At 46.5% G+C, this 18,905-nt stretch overlaps 1 pseudogene; it reads right to left on the bottom strand.

The window, feature by feature from the left end:
• The window catches only part of LOC135537007 (rho GTPase-activating protein 44-like), a 67,192-nt pseudogene that overhangs the window by 46,615 nt on the left and 1,672 nt on the right, over nucleotides 1-18,905 (bottom strand).

Here is an 18,905-nt window from a genome sequence, read left to right as displayed (position 1 = left end):
GAGTCACTCTGAACAGACCCTACACACACAGGGAGTCAGGGAGTCACTCTGAACAGACCCTACACACACAGGGAGTCAGGGAGTCAGGGAGACAGGGAGTCAGGGAGTCAGGGAGACAGGGAGTCACTCTGAACAGACCCTACACACACAGGGAGTCAGGGAGACAGGGAGTCACTCTGAACAGACCCTACACACACAGGGAGTCAGGGAGTCACTCTGAACAGACCCTACACACACAAGGAGTCAGGGAGACAGGGAGTCACTCTGAACAGACCCTACACACACAGGGAGTCAGGGAGTCACTCTGAACAGACCCTACACACACAGGGAGTCAGGGAGACAGGGAGTCACTCTGAACAGACCCTACACACACAGGGAGTCAGGGAGACAGGGAGTCACTCTGAACAGACCCCACACACACAGGGAGTCAGGGAGACAGGGAGTCAGGAAGACAGGGAGTCAGGGAGACAGGGAGTCACTCTGAACAGACCCCACACACACAGGGAGTCAGGGAGACAGGGAGTCAGGAAGACAGGGAGTCAGGGAGACAGGGAGTCAGGGAGACAGGGAGTCACTCTGAACAGACCCTACACACACAGGGAGTCAGGGAGACAGGGAGTCAGGAAGACAGGGAGTCAGGGAGACAGGGAGTCACTCTGAACAGACCCTACACACACAGGGAGTCAGGGAGACAGGGAGTCAGGGAGACAGGGAGTCACTCTGAACAGACCCTACACACACAGGGAGTCAGGGAGACAGGGAGTCACTCTGAACAGACCCTACACACACAGGGAGTCAGGGAGACAGGGAGTCAGGGAGTCAGGGAGACAGGGAGTCAGGGAGACAGGGAGTCAGGAAGACAGGGAGTCAGGAAGACAGGGAGTCACTCTGAACAGACCCTACACACACAGGGAGTCAGGGAGACAGGGAGTCACTCTGAACAGACCCTACACACACAGGGAGTCAGGGAGACAGGGAGTCAGGGAGTCAGGGAGTCACTCTGAACAGACCCTACACACACAGGGAGTCAGGGAGACAGGGAGTCACTCTGAACAGACCCTACACACACAGGGAGTCAGGGAGTCACTCTGAACAGACCCTACACACACAGGGAGTCAGGGAGTCACTCTGAACAGACCCTACACACACAGGGAGTCAGGGAGTCACTCTGAACAGACCCTACACACACAGGGAGTCAGGGAGTCACTCTGAACAGACCCTACACACACAGGGAGACAGGGAGTCAGGGAGTCAGGAAGACAGGGAGTCAGGGAGTCAGGAAGACAGGGAGTCAGGGAGTCAGGGAGTCAGGAAGACAGGGAGTCAGGGAGACAGGAAGACAGGGAGTCACTCTGAACAGACCCTACACACACAGGGAGTCAGGGAGACAGGGAGTCAGGGAGACAGGGAGTCACTCTGAACAGACCCTACACACACAGGGAGTCAGGGAGACAGGGAGTCAGGGAGACAGGGAGTCACTCTGAACAGACCCTACACACACAGGGAGTCAGGGAGACAGGGAGTCAGGGAGACAGGGAGTCAGGGAGACAGGGAGTCAGGAAGACAGGGAGTCCGGAAGACAGGGAGTCAGGGAGACAGGGAGTCAGGGAGTCACTCTGAACAGACCCTACACACACAGGGAGTCAGGGAGACAGGGAGTCAGGGAGTCACTCTGAACAGACCCTACACACACAGGGAGTCAGGGAGACAGGGAGTCAGGGAGACAGGGAGTCAGGGAGACAGGGAGTCAGGAAGACAGGGAGTCCGGAAGACAGGGAGTCAGGGAGACAGGGAGTCAGGGAGTCACTCTGAACAGACCCTACACACACAGGGAGTCAGGAAGACAGGGAGTCAGGAAGACAGGGAGTCAGGGAGACAGGGAGTCAGGGAGACAGGGAGTCACTCTGAACAGACCCCACACACACAGGGAGTCAGGGAGACAGGGAGTCACTCTGAACAGACCCTACACACACAGGGAGTCAGGGAGACAGGGAGTCACTCTGAACAGACCCCACACACACAGGGAGTCAGGGAGACAGGGAGTCACTCTGAACAGACCCCACACACACAGGGAGTCAGGGAGTCAGGGAGTCCGGAAGACAGGGAGTCACTCTGAACAGACCCCACACACACAGGGAGTCAGGGAGTCAGGGAGTCAGGAAGACAGGGAGTCAGGGAGACAGGGAGTCAGGAAGACAGGGAGTCACTCTGAACAGACCCCACACACACAGGGAGTCAGGGAGACAGGGAGTCCGGAAGACAGGGAGTCAGGGAGACAGGGAGTCAGGAAGACAGGGAGTCAGGGAGACAGGGAGTCAGGGAGACAGGGAGTCAGGAAGACAGGGAGTCAGGGAGACAGGGAGTCAGGGAGACAGGGAGTCAGGAAGACAGGGAGTCAGGGAGTCACTCTGAACAGACCCTACACACTCAGGGAGTCAGGGAGACAGGGAGTCCGGAAGACAGGGAGTCAGGGAGACAGGGAGTCAGGGAGTCAGGGAGTCACTCTGAACAGACCCCACACACACAGGGAGTCAGGGAGACAGGGAGTCCGGAAGACAGGGAGTCAGGGAGACAGGGAGTCAGGAAGACAGGGAGTCAGGGAGACAGGGAGTCAGGGAGACAGGGAGTCAGGAAGACAGGGAGTCAGGGAGACAGGGAGTCAGGGAGACAGGGAGTCAGGAAGACAGGGAGTCAGGGAGTCACTCTGAACAGACCCTACACACACAGGGAGTCAGGGAGTCAGGGAGTCACTCTGAACAGACCCTACACACACAGGGAGTCAGGGAGACAGGGAGTCAGGGAGACAGGGAGTCAGGAAGACAGGGAGTCAGGAAGACAGGGAGTCACTCTGAACAGACCCCACACACACAGGGAGTCAGGGAGACAGGGAGTCACTCTGAACAGACCCTACACACACAGGGAGTCAGGGAGACAGGGAGTCAGGGAGACAGGGAGTCAGGAAGACAGGGAGTCACTCTGAACAGACCCTACACACACAGGGAGTCAGGGAGTCACTCTGAACAGACCCTACACACACAGGGAGTCAGGGAGTCAGGGAGTCACTCTGAACAGACCCTACACACACAGGGAGTCAGGGAGACAGGGAGTCACTCTGAACAGACCCCACACACACAGGGAGTCAGGGAGACAGGGAGTCACTCTGAACAGACCCCACACACACAGGGAGTCAGGGAGTCAGGGAGTCCGGAAGACAGGGAGTCACTCTGAACAGACCCCACACACACAGGGAGTCAGGGAGTCAGGGAGTCAGGAAGACAGGGAGTCAGGGAGACAGGGAGTCAGGAAGACAGGGAGTCACTCTGAACAGACCCCACACACACAGGGAGTCAGGGAGACAGGGAGTCCGGAAGACAGGGAGTCAGGGAGACAGGGAGTCAGGAAGACAGGGAGTCAGGGAGACAGGGAGTCAGGGAGACAGGGAGTCAGGAAGACAGGGAGTCAGGGAGACAGGGAGTCAGGGAGACAGGGAGTCAGGAAGACAGGGAGTCAGGGAGTCACTCTGAACAGACCCTACACACACAGGGAGTCAGGGAGACAGGGAGTCCGGAAGACAGGGAGTCAGGGAGACAGGGAGTCAGGGAGTCAGGGAGTCACTCTGAACAGACCCCACACACACAGGGAGTCAGGGAGACAGGGAGTCCGGAAGACAGGGAGTCAGGGAGACAGGGAGTCAGGAAGACAGGGAGTCAGGGAGACAGGGAGTCAGGGAGACAGGGAGTCAGGAAGACAGGGAGTCAGGGAGACAGGGAGTCAGGGAGACAGGGAGTCAGGAAGACAGGGAGTCAGGGAGTCACTCTGAACAGACCCTACACACACAGGGAGTCAGGGAGTCAGGGAGTCACTCTGAACAGACCCTACACACACAGGGAGTCAGGGAGACAGGGAGTCAGGGAGACAGGGAGTCAGGAAGACAGGGAGTCAGGAAGACAGGGAGTCACTCTGAACAGACCCCACACACACAGGGAGTCAGGGAGACAGGGAGTCACTCTGAACAGACCCTACACACACAGGGAGTCAGGGAGACAGGGAGTCAGGGAGACAGGGAGTCAGGGAGTCACTCTGAACAGACCCTACACACACAGGGAGTCAGGGAGTCACTCTGAACAGACCCTACACACACAGGGAGTCAGGGAGTCAGGGAGTCACTCTGAACAGACCCTACACACACAGGGAGTCAGGGAGACAGGGAGTCAGGAAGACAGGGAGTCAGGAAGACAGGGAGTCACTCTGAACAGACCCTACACACACAGGGAGTCAGGGAGACAGGGAGTCAGGGAGTCACTCTGAACAGACCCTACACACACAGGAAGACAGGGAGTCAGGGAGTCACTCTGAACAGACCCTACACACACAGGGAGTCAGGGAGACAGGGAGTCAGGGAGTCACTCTGAACAGACCCTACACACACAGGAAGACAGGGAGTCAGGGAGTCACTCTGAACAGACCCTACACACACAGGGAGTCAAGAAGACAGGGAGTCACTCTGAACAGACCCTACACACACAGGGAGTCAGGGAGTCAGGGAGTCACTCTGAACAGACCCTACACACACAGGGAGTCAAGGAGACAGGGAGTCAGGAAGACAGGGAGTCAGGGAGTCACTCTGAACAGACCCTACTCACACAGGGAGTCAGGGAGTCAGGGAGTCACTCTGAACAGACCCTACACACACAGGGAGTCAGGGAGTCAGGGAGTCAGGGAGTCAGGGAGTCACTCTGAACAGACCCTACACACACAGGGAGTCAGGGAGTCAGGGAGTCACTCTGAACAGACCCTACACACACAGGGAGTCAGGGAGTCAGGGAGTCAAGAAGACAGGGAGTCACTCTGAACAGACCCTACACACACAGGGAGTCAGGGAGACAGGGAGACAGGGAGTCAGGGAGTCAGGGAGACAGGGAGTCAGGGAGTCACTCTGAACAGACCCTACACACACAGGGAGTCAGGGAGTCAGGGAGACAGGGAGTCAGGGAGACAGGGAGTCAGGGAGTCAGGGAGACAGGGAGTCAGGGAGTCAGGGAGTCAGGAAGACAGGGAGTCAGGAAGACAGGGAGTCACTCTGAACAGACCCGACACACACAGGGAGTCAAGAAGACAGTACATACTGTAACTTTGTCTACAATAAACACTCTCTAATGGCTAAATCCTATATTAACGCTACTCTGTAATCAGAATGTTTAGTAGTGTTAATTAGGCTTCATCTGGGTCTGGGAAACTTATTGTTAATTAGGCTTCATCTGGGTCTGGGAAACTTATTGTTAAGTAGGCTTCATCTGGGTCTGGGAAACTTATTGTTAAGTAGGCTTCATCTGGGTCTGGGAAACTTATTGTTAAGTAGGCTTCATCTGGGTCTGGGAAACTTATTGTTAAGTAGGCTTCATCTGGGTCTGGGAAACTTATTGTTAAGTAGGCTTCATCTGGGTCTGGGAAACGTATTGTTAAGTAGGCTTCATCTGGGTCTGGGAAACTTAGTAGTGTTAAGTAGGCTTCATCTGGGTCTGGGAAACTTATTGTTAAGTAGGCTTCATCTGGGTCTGGGAAACTTATTGTTAAGTAGGCTTCATCTGGGTCTGGGAAACTTAGTGTTAAGTAGGCTTCATCTGGGTCTGGGAAACTTATTGTTAAGTAGGCTTCATCTGGGTCTGGGAAACGTATTGTTAAGTAGGCTTCATCTGGGTCTGGGAAACTTAGTAGTGTTAAGTAGGCTTCATCTGGGTCTGGGAAACTTATTGTTAAGTAGGCTTCATCTGGGTCTGGGAAACCTATTGTTAAGTAGGCTTCATCTGGGTCTGGGAAACTTAGTAGTGTTAATTAGGCTTCATCTGGGTCTGGGAAACTTATTGTTAAGTAGGCTTCATCTGGGTCTGGGAAACTTATTGTTAAGTAGGCTTCATCTGGGTCTGGGAAACTTATTGCTAAGTAGGCTTCATCTGGGTCTGGGAAACTTATTGCTAAGTAGGCTTCATCTGGGTCTGGGAAACTTATTGTTAAGTAGGCTTCATCTGGGTCTGGGAAACGTATTGTTAAGTAGGCTTCATCTGGGTCTGGGAAACTTAGTGTTAAGTAGGCTTCATCTGGGTCTGGGAAACTTATTGTTATGTAGGCTTCATCTGGGTCTGGGAAACTTATTGTTAAGTAGACTTCATCTGGGTCTGGGAAACTTAGTGTTTAGGTTCATCTGGGTCTGGGAAACTTATTGTTAAGTAGGCTTCATCTGGGTCTGGGAAACTTAGTGTTAAGTAGGCTTCATCTGGGTCTGGGAAACTTATTGTTAAGTAGGCTTCATCTGGGTCTGGGAAACTTAGTAGTGTTAATTAGGCTTCATCTGGGTCTGGGAAACTTATTGTTAAGTAGGCTTCATCTGGGTCTGGGAAACTTAGTAGTGTTAATTAGGCTTCATCTGGGTCTGGGAAACTTATTGTTAAGTAGGCTTCATCTGGGTCTGGGAAACTTATTGTTAAGTAGGCTTCATCTGGGTCTGGGAAACGTATTGCTAAGTAGGCTTCATCTGGGTCTGGGAAACTTATTGTTAAGTAGGCTTCATCTGGGTCTGGGAAACTTATTGTTAAGTAGGCTTCATCTGGGTCTGGGAAACTTATTGTTAAGTAGGCTTCATCTGGGTCTGGGAAACTTATTGTTAAGTAGACTTCATCTGGGTCTGGGAAACTTATTGTTAAGTAGGCTTCATCTGGGTCTGGGAAACTTATTGTTAGGGTAGGCTTCATCTGGGTCTGGGAAACTTATTGTTAAGTAGACTTCATCTGGGTCTGGGAAACTTAGTGTTTAGGTTCATCTGGGTCTGGGAAACTTATTGTTAAGTAGGCTTCATCTGGGTCTGGGAAACTTATTGTTAAGTAGGCTTCATCTGGGTCTGGGAAACTTATTGTTAAGTAGGCTTCATCTGGGTCTGGGAAACTTAGTAGTGTTAATTAGGCTTCATCTGGGTCTGGGAAACTTATTGTTAAGTAGGCTTCATCTGGGTCTGGGAAACTTAGTAGTGTTAATTAGGCTTCATCTGGGTCTGGGAAACTTATTGTTAAGTAGGCTTCATCTGGATCTGGGAAACTTATTGTTAAGTAGGCTTCATTTACATTTACATTTAAGTCATTTGGCAGACGCTCTTATCCAGAGCGACTTACAAATTGGACATACATCAAACTTATGTCCCACCAAGGCCCAGGCCAGGGGTGAAGAAGTGTGTTACGTCCCACCAAGGCCCAGGGTGAAGAGGTGTGCTACGTCCCACCAAGGCCCAGGCCAGGGGTGAGAGGTGTGCTACGTCCCACCAAGGCCCAGGCCAGGGGTGAAGAGGTGTGCTACGTCCCACCAAGGCCCAGGGTGAAGAGGTGTGCTACGTCCCACCAAGGCCCAGGGTGAAGAGGTGTGCTATCTGGGTCTGGGAAACGTATTGCTAAGTAGGCTTCATCTGGGTCTGGGAAACTTATTGTTAAGTAGGCTTCATCTGGGTCTGGGAAACTTATTGTTAAGTAGGCTTCATCTGGGTCTGGGAAACTTATTGTTAAGTAGGCTTCATCTGGGTCTGGGAAACTTATTGTTAAGTAGACTTCATCTGGGTCTGGGAAACTTATTGTTAAGTAGGCTTCATCTGGGTCTGGGAAACTTATTGTTAGGGTAGGCTTCATCTGGGTCTGGGAAACTTATTGTTAAGTAGGCTTCATCTGGGTCTGGGAAACTTATTGTTAAGTAGGCTTCATCTGGGTCTGGGAAACGTATTGTTAAGTAGGCTTCATCTGGGTCTGGGAAACTTAGTGTTAAGTAGGCTTCATCTGGGTCTGGGAAACTTATTGTTATGTAGGCTTCATCTGGGTCTGGGAAACTTATTGTTAAGTAGACTTCATCTGGGTCTGGGAAACTTAGTGTTTAGGTTCATCTGGGTCTGGGAAACTTATTGTTAAGTAGGCTTCATCTGGGTCTGGGAAACTTATTGTTAAGTAGGCTTCATCTGGGTCTGGGAAACTTATTGTTATGTAGGCTTCACCTGGGTCTGGGAAACTTATTGTTAAGTAGACTTCATCTGGGTCTGGGAAACTTAGTGTTTAGGTTCATCTGGGTCTGGGAAACTTATTGTTAAGTAGGCTTCATCTGGGTCTGGGAAACTTATTGTTAAGTAGGCTTCATCTGGGTCTGGGAAACTTATTGTTAAGTAGGCTTCATCTGGGTCTGGGAAACTTAGTAGTGTTAATTAGGCTTCATCTGGGTCTGGGAAACTTAGTAGTGTTAAGTAGGCTTCATCTGGGTCTGGGAAACTTATTGTTAAGTAGGCTTCATCTGGGTCTGGGAAACTTAGTGTTAAGTAGGCTTCATCTGGGTCTGGGAAACTTATTGTTAAGTAGGCTTCATCTGGGTCTGGGAAACTTAGTAGTGTTAATTAGGCTTCATCTGGGTCTGGGAAACTTATTGTTAAGTAGGCTTCATCTGGGTCTGGGAAACTTATTGTTAAGTAGGCTTCATCTGGGTCTGGGAAACGTATTGTTAAGTAGGCTTCATCTGGGTCTGGGAAACTTATTGTTAAGTAGGCTTCATCTGGGTCTGGGAAACTTATTGTTAAGTAGGCTTCATCTGGGTCTGGGAAACTTATTGTTAAGTAGACTTCATCTGGGTCTGGGAAACTTATTGTTAAGTAGGCTTCATCTGGGTCTGGGAAACTTATTGTTAGGGTAGGCTTCATCTGGGTCTGGGAAACTTATTGTTAAGTAGGCTTCATCTGGGTCTGGGAAACTTATTGTTAAGTAGGCTTCATCTGGGTCTGGGAAACATATTTTTAGGGTAGGCTTCATCTGGGTCTGGGAAACGTATTGTTAAGTCGGCTTCATCTGGGTCTGGGAAACTTATTGTTAAGTAGGCTTCATCTGGGTCTGGGAAACTTATTGTTAGGGTAGGCTTCATCTGGGTCTGGGAAACTTATTGTAAAGCAGGCTTCATCTTTTCCTATACCTCCTCCTGCATGCCACACTCCAGCAGCATCGTGACACAAGCCTCGATGGGGAAGGCGATCTCTCTGCTGCTGATGGTCAGGTGTTCCTCCAGGGCCTTGCCATACGAGGGCTTCTCCACCCACGCCTCTGTGGCAGGACAACACATTATACAACAGTTAGACACACGAGGAGCAGACAGGCATGTGTACATGTGCAGGCATGGACGGGCTCTCTCTCTCTCTCACACACACACACACACACACACACACACACACACACACACACACACACACACACACACACACACACACACACACACACACACACACACACACACACACACACACACACACACATTACTCACCCTGGTGAGCCTTAATGGTGGGCAGGACACTCTGGAGGATCTCTAGAGACTTCCTGTGATATTCTGCCTGGATCTCTATGAGCTACAGGGAGACACACAGAGACACATGGACAGAGAGGGGGACAGAGACACAGGGACAGAGAGGGGGACAGAAACACAGGGAAGGAGAGGGGGACAGAGACAGGGACAGAGACAGAGAGGGGGACAGAGACACAGGGAAGGAGAGGGGGACAGAGACACAGGGAAGGAGAGGGGGACAGAGACACAGGGAAGGAGAGGGGGACAGAAACACAGGGACAGAGAGAGGGGCAGAGACACAGGGACAGAGACACAGGGACAGAGAGGGGGACAGAGAGGGAGACAGAGACACAGGGAAGGAGAGGGGGACAGAGACAGGGACAGAGACAGAGAGGGGGACAGAGACACAGGGAAGGAGAGGGGGACAGAGACACAGGGAAGGAGAGGGGGACAGAGACACAGGGAAGGAGAGGGGGACAGAGACACAGGGACAGAGAGGGGGACAGAGACACATGGACAGAGACACAGGAACAGAGAGGGGGACAGAGACACAGGGACAGAGAGGGGGACAGAGAGACACAGAAGGACAGAGAGAGGGACAGAGACACAGGGACAGAGAGGGGGACAGCGAGACACTTAAGGAAAGAGAGGGAGACAGAGAGACACAGAAGGACAGAGGGTGACAGAAGGACAGAGAGACACAGAAGGACAGAGGGTGACAGAAGGACAGAGAGAAACAGAGGGACAGAGAGACACAGAGGGTGACAGAAGGACAGAGAGACACAGAAGGACAGAGGGTGACAGAAGGACAGAGAGACACAGAAGGACAGAGGGTGACAGAAGGACAGAGGGACACAGAGGGACAGAGGGTGACAGAAGGACAGAGGGACACAGAGGGACAGAGGGTGACAGAAGGACAGAGGGACACAGAGGGACAGAGGGTGACAGAGGGACAGAGGGTGACAGAAGGACAGAGGGACACAGAAGGACAGAGGGTGACAGAAGGACAGAGGGAAACAGAAGGACAGAGAGACACAGAAGGACAGAGGGGTAAAAAGGTGAGGTGTAAACAGTCGCTCAGCAATATGACTGTAAAGGGAGTCAATGTCATCTGAAGGACAAATGCGATGATACAGAAAAGGTACTAACCGTCTGGAAGTAGTTTGCATAGTCTATTTCTTTGGCCACAAAATTATACATATCAGCTGATAGTTGATCCTGGAAGAGAGAATAAGAAATGACCTTTAACCTTATTGATGGCTGAAACCTTAATACAGCCTTTAACCTTAATAAAGTCTGTAACATTGTAGTGGTTAATACAGCCTGTAACCTTGTAGTGGTTAATACAGTCTGCAACATTGTAGTGGTTAATACAGTCTGTAACCTTGTAGTGGTTAATACAGTCTGTAACCTTAATACAGTCTGTAACCTTGTAGTGGTTAATACAGTCTGTAACATTGTAGTGGTTAATACAGCCTGTAACCTTGTAGTGGTTAATACAGTCTGCAACATTGTAGTGGTTAATACAGTCTGTAACCTTGTAGTGGTTAATACAGTCTGTAACCTTAATACAGTCTGTAACCTTAATACAGTCTGTAACCTTGTAGTGGTTAATACAGTCTGTAACCTTGTAGTGGTTAATACAGCCTGTAACCTTAATACAGTCTGTAACCTTGTAGTGGTTAATACAGTCTGTAACCGTAATACAGTCTGTAACCTTGTAGTGGTTAATACAGTCTGTAACCTTGTAGTGGTTAATACAGTATGTAACCTTGTAGTGGTTAATACAGCCTGTAACCTTAATACAGCCTGTAACCTTGTAGTGGTTAATACAGTCTGTAACCTTGTAGTGGTTAATACAGTCTGTAACCTTGTAGTGGTTAATACAGCCTGTAACCTTGTAGTGGTTAATACAGTCTGTAACCTTGTAGTGGTTAATACAGTCTGTAACCTTGTAGTGGTTAATACAGCCTGTAACCTTGTAGTGGTTAATACAGTCTGTAACCTTAATACAGTCTGTAACCTTGTAGTGGTTAATACAGCCTGTAACCTTGTAGTGGTTAATAAAGCCTGTAACCTTGTAGTGGTTAATACAGTATGTAACCTTGTAGTGGTTAATACAGTATGTAACCTTAATACAGCCTGTAACCTTGTAGTGGTTAATACAGCCTGTAACCTTGTAGTGGTTAATACAGTCTGTAACCGTAATACAGTCTGTAACCTTAATACAGTCTGTAACCTTGTAGTGGTTAATACAGTCTGTAACCTTAATACAGCCTGTAACCTTAATACAGCCTGTAACCTTAATACAGCCTGTAACCTTGTAGTGGTTAATACAGTCTGTAACCTTGTAGTGGTTAATACAGTCTGTAACCTTGTAGTGGTTAATACAGCCTGTAACCTTAATACAGCCTGTAACCTTGTAGTGGTTAATACAGTCTGTAACATTGTAGTGGTTAATACAGTCTGTAACCTTGTAGTGGTTAATACAGCCTGTAACCGTAATACAGTCTGTAACCTTAATACAGTCTGTAACCTTGTAGTGGTTAATACAGTCTGTAACCTTGTAGTGGTTAATACAGTCTGTAACCTTAATACAGTCTGTAACCTTAATACAGTCTGTAACATTGTAGTGGTTAATACAGTATGTAACCTTGTAGTGGTTAATACAGTCTGTAACCGTAATACAGTCTGTAACCTTAATACAGCCTGTAACCTTGTAGTGGTTAATACAGTCTGTAACATTGTAGTGGTTAATACAGTCTGTAACCTTGTAGTGGTTAATACAGTCTGTAACCTTGTGTGGTTAATACAGTCTGTAACCTTAATACAGTCTGTAACCTTGTAGTGGTTAATACAGTCTGTAACCTTGTAGTGGTTAATACAGTCTGTAACCTTAATACAGCCTGTAACCTTAATACAGTCTGTAACCTTGTAGTGGTTAATACAGTCTGTAACCTTGTAGTGGTTAATACAGTCTGTAACCTTAATACAGTCTGTAACATTGTAGTGGTTAATACAGCCTGTAACCTTAATACAGCCTGTAACCTTGTAGTGGTTAATACAGTCTGTAACCTTGTAGTGGTTAATACAGTCTGTAACCTTGTAGTGGTTAATACAGTCTGTAACCTTAATACAGTCTGTAACCTTGTAGTGGTTAATACAGCCTGTAACCTTGTAGTGGTTAATACAGTCTGTAACCTTGTAGTGGTTAATACAGTCTGTAACCTTGTAGTGGTTAATACAGTCTGTAACCTTGTAGTGGTTAATACAGTCTGTAACCTTAATACAGTCTGTAACCTTGTAGTGGTTAATACAGTCTGTAACATTGTAGTGGTTAATACAGTCTGTAACCTTGTAGTGGTTAATACAGTCTGTAACCTTAATACAGTCTGTAACCTTGTAGTGGTTAATACAGTCTGTAACCGTAATACAGTCTGTAACCTTAATACAGTCTGTAACATTGTAGTGGTTAATACAGTATGTAACCTTAATACAGCCTGTAACCTTGTAGTGGTTAATACAGTCTGTAACCTTAATACAGCCTGTAACCTTGTAGTGGTTAATACAGTCTGTAACCGTAATACAGTCTGTAACCTTAATACAGTCTGTAACCTTGTAGTGGTTAATACAGTCTGTAACCTTAATACAGCCTGTAACCTTAATACAGCCTGTAACCTTAATACAGCCTGTAACCTTGTAGTGGTTAATACAGTCTGTAACCTTGTAGTGGTTAATACAGTCTGTAACCTTGTAGTGGTTAATACAGCCTGTAACCTTAATACAGCCTGTAACCTTGTAGTGGTTAATACAGTCTGTAACATTGTAGTGGTTAATACAGTCTGTAACCTTGTAGTGGTTAATACAGCCTGTAACCGTAATACAGTCTGTAACCTTAATACAGTCTGTAACCTTGTAGTGGTTAATACAGTCTGTAACCTTGTAGTGGTTAATACAGTCTGTAACCTTAATACAGTCTGTAACCTTAATACAGTCTGTAACATTGTAGTGGTTAATACAGTATGTAACCTTGTAGTGGTTAATACAGTCTGTAACCGTAATACAGTCTGTAACCTTAATACAGCCTGTAACCTTGTAGTGGTTAATACAGTCTGTAACATTGTAGTGGTTAATACAGTCTGTAACCTTGTAGTGGTTAATACAGTCTGTAACCTTGTAGTGGTTAATACAGTCTGTAACCTTAATACAGTCTGTAACCTTGTAGTGGTTAATACAGTCTGTAACCTTGTAGTGGTTAATACAGTCTGTAACCTTAATACAGCCTGTAACGTTAATACAGTCTGTAACCTTGTAGTGGTTAATACAGTCTGTAACCTTGTAGTGGTTAATACAGTCTGTAACCTTAATACAGTCTGTAACATTGTAGTGGTTAATACAGCCTGTAACCTTAATACAGCCTGGAACCTTGTAGTGGTTAATACAGTCTGTAACCTTGTAGTGGTTAATACAGTCTGTAACCTTGTAGTGGTTAATACAGTCTGTAACCTTAATACAGTCTGTAACCTTGTAGTGGTTAATACAGCCTGTAACCTTGTAGTGGTTAATACAGTCTGTAACCTTGTAGTGGTTAATACAGTCTGTAACCTTGTAGTGGTTAATACAGTCTGTAACCTTGTAGTGGTTAATACAGTCTGTAACCTTAATACAGTCTGTAACCTTGTAGTGGTTAATACAGTCTGTAACATTGTAGTGGTTAATACAGTCTGTAACCTTGTAGTGGTTAATACAGTCTGTAACCTTAATACAGTCTGTAACCTTGTAGTGGTTAATACAGTCTGTAACCTTAATACAGCCTGTAACCTTGTAGTGGTTAATACAGCCTGTAACCTTAATACAGTCTGTAACCTTGTAGTGGTTAATACAGTCTGTAACCTTAATACAGTTTGTAACCTTAATACAGCCTGTAACCTTAATACAGCCTGTAACCTTGTAGTGGTTAATACAGTCTGTAACCTTGTAGTGGTTAATACAGCCTGTAACCTTGTAGTGGTTAATACAGTATGTAACCTTGTAGTGGTTAATACAGTCTGTAACCTTAATACAGTCTGTAACATTGTAGTGGTTAATACAGTCTGTAACCTTGTAGTGGTTAATACAGTATGTAACCTTAATACAGCCTGTAACCTTGTAGTGGTTAATACAGTATGTAACCTTGTAGTGGTTAATACAGTATGTAACCTTAATACAGCCTGGAACCTTGTAGTGGTTAATACAGTATGTAACCTTGTAGTGGTTAATACAGTATGTAACCTTGTAGTGGTTAATACAGCCTGTAACCTTGTAGTGGTTAATACAGTATGTAACCTTGTAGTGGTTAATACAGTATGTAACCTTGTAGTGGTTAATACAGTATGTAACCTTAATACAGCCTGGAACCTTGTAGTGGTTAATACAGTATGTAACCTTGTAGTGGTTAATACAGCCTGTAACCTTGTAGTGGTTAATACAGTATGTAACCTTGTAGTGGTTAATACAGTATGTAACCTTGTAGTGGTTAATACAGTATGTAACCTTAATACAGTCTGTAACCTTGTAGTGGTTAATACAGTATGTAACCTTGTAGTGGTTAATACAGTATGTAACCTTGTAGTGGTTAATACAGCCTGTAACCTTGTAGTGGTTAATACAGTATGTAACCTTGTAGTGGTTAATACAGTATGTAACCTTGTAGTGGTTAATACAGTATGTAACCTTAATACAGTCTGTAACCTTGTAGTGGTTAATACAGTATGTAACCTTGTAGTGGTTAATACAGTCTGTAACCTTGTAGTGGTTAATACAGCCTGTAACCTTAATACAGTCTCTAACCTTGTAGTGGTTAATACAGCCTGTAACCTTAATACAGTCTCTAACCTTGTAGTGGTTAATACAGTATGTAACCTTAATACAGTCTGTAACCTTGTAGTGGTTAATACAGCCTGTAACCTTGTAGTGGTTAATACAGTCTGTAACATTGTAGTGGTTAATACAGCCTGTAACCTTGTAGTGGTTAATACAGTCTGTAACCTTAATACAGTCTGTAACCTTGTAGTGGTTAATACAGTCTGTAACCTTGTAGTGGTTAATACAGTCTGTAACCTTAATACAGTCTGTAACCTTGTAGTGGTTAATACAGTATGTAACCTTGTAGTGGTTAATGTAGTTTCATGGTGTGTGGGAGGGGTTTACAGTTGGTGAAGGAGGAGGAGCCTGAACCTCTAGAACCCTGTGACTCACCCTGCAGATCTCCATCCTATTGGCTGCCTCTTCCATCTCCTCTCTGAGGGCCTCCCCCTTGGCCCCGCCCGCCTGCAGGTTGCTAGGGTGACTGGAGGACTTGGACGACTGGTGAAACCTACAGGTTAAGGAGGAGACAGAAGAAGAGTTTAGGAGACAGCATCCCAAAAGGCATCCTATTCCACGCTATATAGTGCACTACTTCTGAACCAGTAGTGCACACTATATAGGGATTAGGGCGCGACTTGAGACACACAGACACTGAGGGAAGGAACATGCTGGTCTAAGCATTATTCTAAACGTGAGCATGTCTTTAAGAGGTGAAGACCAGTGAAGAGGGCATCAGGTCCCAGCCTGTATGTTAACAGTCCATCCCTCACCGTGTGCGAGCAGAGTCCATGTCCAGGACCAGCTTGGCTAAATGTTTCCTCTGTTTCTGGATGTTGGGAATGTCCACCTGGGAAGAGACAGGGAACACATCAACCCTCCTCTATCATGTATCTCCACTATATTCAGTTATCTACTAGTTATCTGGGAGTGGACATTGGGGAGGAATATTCCACCATCCTGAAGTTAATAGACAATAATGAACATGCTGACATTGTGTCTTAACAATCATGTTCAGTCAGAGATAGTAATGGTGAATGTTGTGGGCAGCCGCTGGACAGACAATTATAACAATTATAACTTCAAATAATGTATGGCTCGGGACTGTAGGACTCACCTCATCATAGAGCCAGTAGGACTCACCTCATCATAGAGACAGTAGGACTCACATCATCATAGTGACAGTAGGACTCACCTCTTCATAGAGACAGTAGGACTCACCTCATCATAGAGCCAGTAGGACTCACCTCATCATAGGAACAGTAGGACTCACCTCTTCATAGAGACAGTAGGACTCACCTCATCATAGTGACAGTAGGACTCACCTCATCATAGAGACAGTAGGACTCACCTCAGCATAGAGACAGTAGGACTCACCTCATCATAGAGCCAGTAGGACTCACCTCATCATAGTGACAGTATGGCTCACCTCATCATAGGGACAGTAGGACTCACCTCAGCATAGAGACAGTAGGACTCACCTCATCATAGAGACAGTATGGCTCACCTCATCATAGGGACAGTAGGACTCACGTCATCATAGTGACAGTAGGACTCACCTCATCATAGTGACAGTAGGACTCACCTCATCATAGAGACAGTAGGACTCACCTCATCATAGAGACAGTAGGACTCACCTCATCATAGAGACATTATGACTCACCTCATCATAGTGACAGTAGGACTCACCTCATCATAGAGACAGTCGGACTCACCTCATCATAGGGACAGTAGGACTCACCTCATCATAGAGCCAGTAGGACTCACCTCATCATAGAGCCAGTAGGACTCACCTCATCATAGTGACAGTAGGACTCACCTCATCATAGTGACAGTAGGACTCACCTCATCCTAGAGACAGTATGACTCACCTCATCATAGAGCCAGTAGGACTCACCTCATCATAGTGACAGTAGGACTCACCTCATCATAGTGACAGTAGGACTCACCTCATCATAGAGACAGTAGGACTCACCTCATCATAGAGACAGTAGGACTCACCTCATCATAGAGACAGTAGGACTCACCTCATCATAGTGACAGTAGGACTCACCTCATCATAGAGACAGTAGGACTCACCTCACCATAGGGACAGTAGGACTCACCTCATCATAGAGACAGTAGGACTCACCTCATCATAAAGACAGTAGGACTCACCTCATCATAAAGACAGTAGGACTCACCTCATCATAGTGAAAGTAGGTCTCACCTCATCATAGTCACAGTAGGACTCACCTCATCATAAAGACAGTATGACTCACATCATCATAGTGACAATAGGACTCACATCATCATAGTGACAGTAGGACTCACCTCATCATAGAGCCAGTAGGACTCACCTCACCATAGAGCCAGTAGGACTCACCTCATCATAGGGACAGTAGGACTCACCTCATCATAGGGACAGTATGACTCAATTCATCAGAGACAATATGACTCACCTCATCATAGAGACAGTATGACTCACCTCAGCCAGCTCATAGAGAGGCTCCACCACATCTTTCTCTATCTGGAACTCAAACTGAATCAGTTCCTGGGCCAGCTTCTCCTCTGTCTCCCCACACAGGTTCAGCATCTTCCTGTCAGGGGAACAGAGCCAATCAAAACATCAGATGGGTCCCTGCCACAGCCAATCACAATGTCAGGTAGGTCCCAGTCAATCACAACATCAGCTAGGACCCGGCCACAAGCAATCACAACGTCAGATAGGACGCAGCCATAGCCAATCACATCAGCTCGGACCCGGCTTCAGCTAATCAGAATGCATCAGATAGAGAACAAGGTCAAAGAGGACAGAGTGGAATTATGGCAGAATCAACATTAAAAAGGTGTGTGAGTGAGTGAGTGAGTGAGTGAGTGAGTGAGTGAGTGAGTGAGTGAGTGAGTGAGTGAGTGAGTGAGTGAGTGAGTGAGTGAGTGAGTGAGTGAGTGAGTGAGTGAGTGAGTGAGTGAGTGCGTATACAGGGACTCACCCTAGTAGAGAGTCGTCCCCCAACACAGCAGCTCCTTCTACCATACATTGTGCCAGGATGGTTAGTGGAAGCTTTTTCTGATACAAGACAGCAAGTATTAACATACGGTATTTCATATCATATCACCATATCATATCATATCACCATATCATATCACCATATCATATCCCCATAACATATCATATCACACCATATCATATCATCATACCATATCATATCATCACACCATATTATATCATATCATCATATCATATCATATCATCATACCATATCATATCACCATATCATATCATATCACCATATATCACCACACCATATCATATCACCACACCATATCATATCACCATATCATATCACCATACCATATCATATCACCATACCATATCATATCACCATATCATATCATACCATATCATATCACCATACCATATCATATCACCATATCATATCACCATATCATATCACCATACCATATCACATCATATCACCATACCATATCACATCACTATACCATATCATATCACCATACCATATCATATCGCCATATCATATCATCATATCACTATACCATATCATATCACCATATCATATCGCCATATCATATCACCATATCATATCGCCATATCATATCATATCGCCATACCATATCATATCACCATATCATATCATTATACCATATCATATCACCATATCATATCGCCATATCATATCGCCATACCATATCATATCACCATATCATCTCATTATACC

Source organism: Oncorhynchus masou, unplaced genomic scaffold (assembly GCF_036934945.1).
Source record: "Oncorhynchus masou masou isolate Uvic2021 unplaced genomic scaffold, UVic_Omas_1.1 unplaced_scaffold_696, whole genome shotgun sequence".
NCBI lineage: Eukaryota > Metazoa > Chordata > Actinopteri > Salmoniformes > Salmonidae > Oncorhynchus > Oncorhynchus masou.
Note: the sequence above shows the minus strand (reverse complement) of the source record. Positions and strands in the feature narration are given on the sequence as shown.